The sequence below is a fragment of the Heterodontus francisci genome, chromosome 12 (genome assembly GCF_036365525.1).
Source record: "Heterodontus francisci isolate sHetFra1 chromosome 12, sHetFra1.hap1, whole genome shotgun sequence".
Lineage (NCBI taxonomy): Eukaryota > Metazoa > Chordata > Chondrichthyes > Heterodontiformes > Heterodontidae > Heterodontus > Heterodontus francisci.
In genome coordinates, this window is record NC_090382.1 from 11,791,927 (window position 1) to 11,800,152 (window position 8,226).

The window sequence follows — 8,226 nt, forward strand, 5'->3', positions numbered from 1 at the left end:
GGACGATGAGCCGAGGGAAGGGAGTGTAGATAGTCTCAGTCATCTCATTATCAAAAAGGAGGAGGTGTTGGGTGTCTTCCAAAGCATTCAGGTAGATAAGTCCCCAGGGCCTGATGGGATCTACCCCAGAATACTGATGGAGGCAAGGGAAGAAATTGCTGGGGCCTTGACAGAAATCTTTGCATCCTCACTGGCTACAGGTGAGGTCCCAGAGGACTGGAGAATAGCGAATGTTGTTCATTTGTTTAAGAAGGGTAGCAAGGATAATCCAGGAAATTAAAGGCCGGTGAGCCTTACGTCAGTGGTAGGGAAATTATTAGACAGGATTATTCGGGACAGGATTTACTCCCATTTGGAAACAAATGGATTTATTGGCGAGAGGCAGCATGGTTTTGTGAAGGGGAGGTCGTGTCTCACTAATTTGATTGAGTTTTTTGAGGAAGTGACGAAGATGATTGATGAAGGAAGGGCAGTGGATGTTATCTATATGGACTTCAGTAAAGCCTTTGATAAGGTTCATCATGGCAGACTGATACAAAAGGTGAAGTCACATGGGATCAGAGGTGAGCTGGCAAGATGGATACAGAACTGGCTCGGTCATGGAAGACAGAGGGTAGCAGTGGAAGGGTGCTTTTCTGAATGGAGGGCTGAGACTAGTGGTGTTCCGCAGGGATCAGTGCTGGGACCTTTGCTGTTTGTAGTATATATAAATGATTTGGAGGAAAATGTCGCTGGTCTGATTAGTAAGTTTGCGGATGACACAAAGGTTTGTGGAGTTGCGGACAGTGATGCGGATTGTCAGAGGATACAGCAGGATATTGATTGGTTTGGAGACTTGGGCAGAGAAATGGCAGATGGAGTTTAATCCGAACAAATGTGAGATAATGCATTTTGGAAGGTCTAATGCAGGTGGGAGGTATACAGTAAATGGCAGAACCCTTAGGAGTATTGACAGGCAGAGAGATCTGGGCGTACAGGTCCTACAGGTCCACAGGTCACTGAAAGTGCCAACGCAGGTGGATAAGGTAGTCAAGAAGGCATATGGCATGCTTGCCTTCATCGGTAAGGGCATAGAGTATAAAAATGGGCAAGTCATGCTGCAGCTGCACAGAACTTTAGTTAGATCACACTTAGAATATTGCGTGCAATTCTGGTCGCCACACTACCAGAAGGACGCGGAGGCTTTGGAGAGGGTACAGAAGAAGTTTACCAGGATGTTGCCTGGTCTGGAGGGCATTAGCTATGAGGAGAGGTTGGATAAACTCGGATTGTTTTCGCTGGAACGACGGAGGTGGAGGGGGGACATGATAGAGGTTTACAAAGTTATAAGAGGCATGGACAGTGTGAATAGTCAGAAGCTTTTTCCCAGAGTGGAAGAGTCAGTTAGTAGGGGACATAGGTTTAAGCTGAGAGGGACAAAGTTTAGAGGGGATGTGCGAGGCAAGTTCTTTACACAGAGGGTGGTGAGTGCCTGGAACGTGTTGCCGGGGGAGGTGGTGGAAGCAGGTACCATAGAGATCTTGACAAATACATGAATAGGATGGGACTGAAGGGATACGGACCCCGGAAGTGCAGAAGGTTTTAGTTTAGGCAGGCATCAAGATCAGCGCAGGCTTGGAGGGCCCAATGACCTGTTTCTGTGCTGCACTGTTCTTTGTTCTCTCAGTCTCTCTCTGGGTTTCTCTTGTCTCTCTCAGTCTCACTGTCTGTCTCAGTCTCTCTCTGTCCCTCTCAGTCCCTTTGTCTCTCTTAGTCTCTCTCCGGGTTTCTCTCCATCTCTCTCAGTCTCTCTCTGGGTTTCTCTCTGTCTCTCTCAGTCTCTCTGTGTCTCTGGGTTTCTCTCTGTCTCTCTCTGGGTTTCTCTCAGCGTTTCTCTCTGTCTGTCTCAAGGGTTCTCTCTGTCTTTCTCAGTGTCTCTTTCACTCACTCTGTCCCTCTCTGTCTCTGGGTTTCTCTCTGTCTGTCTCAGTCTCTCTCTGGGTTTCTCTCAGTCTCTCTCTGGGTTCCTCTCGGTCTCTCTCAGTCTCTCTCTGGGTTTCTGTCTGTCGATCTCTCTGAGTCTCTCTCTGGGTTTCTCTCGATCTCTCTGTCGCTCTGTCTCTCTCAGTCTCTCTCTCGGTGTCTCTGTTTCTCTCAGTCTCTCTCTGGCTTTCTCCCTGTCTCTCGCAGTCTCCCTCAGGGTTTCTCTCTATCTCACTCAGGGTTTCTCTCTGCCTCTCTCAGTCTCTCCCTGGGTTTCTCTCGGTCTCTCTCAGTCACTTTGTCTCTCTCAGACTCTCTCTGGGTTTCTCTTTGTCTCTCACAGTCTCTCGCTGGGTTTCTCTCGATCGCTCTCAGTCACTTTGTCTCTCTCCGTCTCTCTCTGGGTTTCTCTCTGTCCCGTTGAGTCACTCTCTGGATTTCTGTGGGTTTCTCTCTGTCTCTCTCGGTTTCTCTCAGTCTCTCTCTGGGTTTCTCTTGTCTCTCTTTGGGTTTCTCTTGTCTCTCTTTGGGTTTCTCTTGTCTCTCTCAGTCTCACTGTCTCTCTCAGTCTCACTGTCTCTCTCAGTCTCTCTTTGGGTTTCTCTCTGTCTCTCTCAGTCTCTCGCAGTTCCTTTGTGTCTCTCAGTCTCTCTCTGGGGTTCTCTCTGTGTCTCAGTCTTTCTGTGTCTCTGGGTTTCTGTCTCTCTCAGCGTTTCTCTCTGTCTCTCACAGGGTTTCACTCTGTCTCTCTGTCTTTCTCTGTGTCTCTCTCACTCACCCTGTCTCTCTCTGTCTGGGTTTCTCTCTGTCTCTCTCAGTATCTCTCTGGGTTTCTTTCGTTTTCTCTCAGTCTCTCTCAGGCTCACTGAGTGTCTCAGTATCTCTCTGGGTTTCGCTCTGTCTCTCTCAGTCCCTTTGTCTCTCAGGGTTTCTCTCCATCTCACTCAGTCTCTCTCTGGGTTTCTCTCTGTCTCTCTCACACACTCTGTCTCTCTCTGTCTCTGGGTTTCTCTCAGTCTCTCTGTCTCGCTCTGTGTGTCTCTCTGTTTCTCTCAGTCTCTCTCTGGCTTTCTCTCTGTCTCACTGAGTTTCTCTCAGGGTTTCTCTCTATCACACTGGTTTTCTCTCGGTCTCTCTCAGCCTCTCTCTGTCATTCTCTCAGTCTCTCTCTGTGTTTCTCTCGGTCTCTCTCTCCAAGTTTCTCTCTGTTTCTCTCAGGGTATCTCTCAGTCTCTCTCTGGGTTTCTCTCTGTCTCTCTCAGGGTTTCTCTTTGTCTCTCGATGTCTCTCTCTGGGATTCTCCCTGTCCCTCTCAAACACTCTCTGGATTTCTGTGGGTTTCTCTCGGTCTCTTTCAGTCTCTCTCTGGGTTTTTCTCTGTCCCTCCCAATCACTCTCTGGATTTCTGTGGGTTTCTCTCTGTTTCTCTCAGTCTCTCTCTGGGTTTCTCTTGGCTCTCTCAGTCCTGCTGTCTCTCTCAGTCTCACTGTCTCTCTCAGTATCTCTCTGGGTTTCACTCCCCCTCAGTCTCTCTCTGAGTTTATCTCTGTCTCTCTCTCAGTCTCTCTCTGGGTTTCTCTCGGTCTCCCTCTGTCTCTCTCTGGGTTTCTCTCGATCTCTCTCAGACTCTCTGTCTCGCTCTGTGTGTCTCTCTGTTTCTCACAGTCTCTCTCTGGGTTTCTCTCTGTCCCTCTCAATCACTCTCTGGATTTCTGTGGGTTTCTCTCTGTTTCTCTCAGTCTCTCTCTGGGTTTCTCTCAGTCTCTCTCTGGGTTTCTCTTGTCACTCTCAGTCCTGCTGTCTCTCTCAGTCTCACTGTCTGTCTCAGTTTCACTGTCTTTCTCAGTATCTCTCTGGGTTTCTCTCTGTCTCTCTCAGTCTCTCTCCATCTCTCTCAATCCCTTCGTCTCTCTCTGGGTTTCTCTTGGTTTCTCTCAGTCTCTCTCTGGGTTTCTCTCTGTCTCTCAGTCTCTCTCTGGGGCGATCTCTGTCTCTCAGTCTTTCTGTGTCTCTGGGTTTCTCTCAGTCTCTGTCAGCCTTTCTCTCTGTCTCTCACAGGGTTTCACTCTGTCTCTCTGTCTTTCTCTGTGTCTCTCTCACTCACTCTGTCTCTCTCTGTTTCTGGGTTTCTCTCTGTCTCTCTGTGGGTTTTTCTCTCTCTCTCTCAGTCTCTCTGGGTTTCTCTCGATCTCTCTCAGTCTCTCTCTGGGATTTTCTCTCAATCTCTCGGTCTCTCTCAGTCTCTTTCTGGGTTTCTCTCTGTCTCTCTGTGTCTCTCAGGGTTTGGCTTTGCCTGTCTCAGTCTCTCTCTGTCTCTCTCAGTCTCTCTCTGGGTTTCTCACTGTCTCTCAGTCTCTTTCTGGGTTTCTCTCCGTCTCTCTCAGTCTCTCTCTCTGGGTGTCTCTTGGTCTCTCTCAGTCTCCCTCTGGGTTTCTTTCGGTCTCTCTCAGTCTCTATGAGTTTCTGTCTCTCTCAGGGTTTCTCTCTGTCTCTCTCAGGGCTTCTATCTGCCTCTCTCAATCTCTCTCTGGGTATCTCTCGATGTCTCAGTCACTCTGTCTCTCTATCTGTGGGTTTCTCTCCGTCTCTCAGTCTCTCTCTCTGGGTTTCTTTCGGTCTCTCTCAGTCTCTCTCTGGGTTTCTCTCGATCTCTCTCAGTCTCTCTTTGGGTGTATCTCAATCTCTCTCAGTCTCTCTGTCTCTCTCAGTCTCTCTCTGCACGTCTCTCAGTTTCTCTCAGTCTCTCTCTGTCTCACTCAGTTCTCCCTCAGGGTTTCTCTCGATCTCACTCTGTGTTTCTCTCTGCCTCTCTCAGTCTCTCTCCATCAGATCACTCTACACAGAGACACAATAAACACTGTACAACCTGCTCCATCACATCACTCGACACAGAGACACACTAAACACTGCACAACCTACTCCATCACATCACTCTACACAGAGACACACTAAACACTGTACAACCTGCTCCACCACATCACTCTACACAGAGACACACTAAACACTGTACACCCTGCTCCACCACATCACTCTACACAGAGACACACTAAACACTGTACAACCTGCTCCATCATATCACGCTACACAGAGACACACTAAACACTGTACACCCTGCTCCACCACATCACTCTACACAGAGACACAATAAACACTGTACACCCTGCTCCACCACATCACGCTACACAGAGACACACTAAACACTGTACAACCTGCTCCATCACATCACTCTACACAGAGACACACTAAACACTGTACAACCTGCTCCATCTCATCACTCTACACAGAGACACACTAAACACAGTACAAACTGCTCTGTCACATCACTCTACATAGAGACACACTAAACACTGTACAACCTGCTCTGTCACATCACTCTACACAGAGACACACTAAACACTGTACAACCTGCTCCATCACATCATTCTACACAGAGACACACGAAACACTGCACAACCTGCTCCATCACATCACTCTACACAGAGACACACTAAACACTGTACAACCTGCTCCATCACATCACTGTACACAGAGACACAATAAACACTGTACAACCTGCTCCATCACATCACTCTACACAGAGACACACTAAACACTGTGCAACCTGCTCCATCACATCACTCTACACAGAGACATACTAAACACTGTGCAACCTGCTCCATCACATCACTCTACACAGAGACACAATAAACACTGTACAACCTGCTCCATCACATCACTATACACAGAGACACACGAAACACTGTACAATCTGCTCCATCACATCACTCTACACAGAGACACACTAAACACTGTACAACCTGCTCCATCACATCACTCTACACAGAGACACACGAAACACTGTACAACCTGCTCCATCACATCACTCTACACAGAGACACACTAAACACTGTACAACCTGCTCCATCACATCACTCTACACAGAGACACACTAAACACTGTACAACCTGCTCCATCACATCACTCTACACAGAGACACACTAAACACTGTACAACCTGCTCCATCTCATCACTCTACACAGAGACACACTAAACACTGTACAACCTGCTCCATCACATCACTCTACACAGAGACACACTAAACACTGTACAACCTGCTCCATCACATCACTCTACACAGAGACACACTAAACACTGTACAACCTGCTCCATCACATCACTCTACACAGAGACACACTAAACACTGTCCAACCTGCTCCATCACATCACTCTGCACAGACACACTAAACACTGTCCAACCTGCTCCATCACATCACTGTGCACAGAGACACACTAAACACTGTACAACCTGCTCCATCACATCACTCTACACAGAGACACACTAAACACTGTCCAACCTGCTCCATCACATCACTCTGCACAGACACACTAAACACTGTCCAACCTGCTCCATCACATCACTGTGCACAGAGACACACTAAACACTGTACAACCTGCTCCATCACATCACTCTACACAGAGACACACTAAACACTGTACAACCTGCTCCATCACATCACTCTACACAGAGACACACGAAACACTGTCCAACCTGCTCCATCACATCACTCTACACAGAGACACAATAAACACTGTACAACCTGCTCCATCACATCACTCTACACAGAGACACAAGAAACACTGCACAACCTGCTCCATCACATCACTCTACACAGAGACACACTAAACACTGTCCAACCTGCTCCATCACATCACTCTACACAGAGACACACTAAACACTGTCCAACCTGCTCCATCTCATCACTCTACACAGAGACACACTAAACACTGTCCAACCTGCTCCATCACATCACTATACACAGAGACACACTAAACACTGTACAACCTGCTCCATCACATCACTCTACACAGAGACACACGAAACACTGTACAACCTGCTCCATCACATCACTCTACACAGAGACACACTAAACACTGTACAACCTGCTCCATCACATCACTCTACACAGAGACACACTAAACACTGTACAACCTGCTCCATCACATCACTCTACACAGAGACACACTAAACACTGTACAACCTGCTCCATCTCATCACTCTACACAGAGACACACTAAACACTGTACAACCTGCTCCATCACATCACTCTACACAGAGACACACTAAACACTGTACAACCTGCTCCATCACATCACTCTACACAGAGACACACTAAACACTGTACAACCTGCTCCATCACATCACTCTACACAGAGACACACTAAACACTGTCCAACCTGCTCCATCACATCACTCTGCACAGACACACTAAACACTGTCCAACCTGCTCCATCACATCACTGTGCACAGAGACACACTAAACACTGTACAACCTGCTCCATCACATCACTCTACACAGAGACACACTAAACACTGTCCAACCTGCTCCATCACATCACTCTGCACAGACACACTAAACACTGTCCAACCTGCTCCATCACATCACTGTGCACAGAGACACACTAAACACTGTACAACCTGCTCCATCACATCACTCTACACAGAGACACACTAAACACTGTACAACCTGCTCCATCACATCACTCTACACAGAGACACACGAAACACTGTCCAACCTGCTCCATCACATCACTCTACACAGAGACACAATAAACACTGTACAACCTGCTCCATCACATCACTCTACACAGAGACACAAGAAACACTGCACAACCTGCTCCATCACATCACTCTACACAGAGACACACTAAACACTGTCCAACCTGCTCCATCACATCACTCTACACAGAGACACACTAAACACTGTCCAACCTGCTCCATCTCATCACTCTACACAGAGACACACTAAACACTGTCCAACCTGCTCCATCACATCACTATACACAGAGACACACTAAACACTGTACAACCTGCTCCATCACATCACTCTACACAGAGACACACTAAACACTGTACAACCTGCTCCATCACATCACTCTACACAGAGACACACTAAACACTGTACAACCTGCTCCATCACATCACTCTACACAGAGACACACTAAACACTGTACAACCTGCTCCATCTCATCACTCTACACAGAGACACACCAAACACTGTACAACCTGCTCCATCACATCACTCTACACAGAGACACAATAAACACTGTACAACCTGCTCCATCACATCACTCTACACAGAGACACACTAAACACTGTGCAACCTGCTCCATCACATCACTCTACACAGAGACACACTAAACACTGTGCAACCTGCTCCATCACATCACTCTACACAGAGACACACTAAACACTGTCCAACCTGCTCCATCACATCACTCTACACA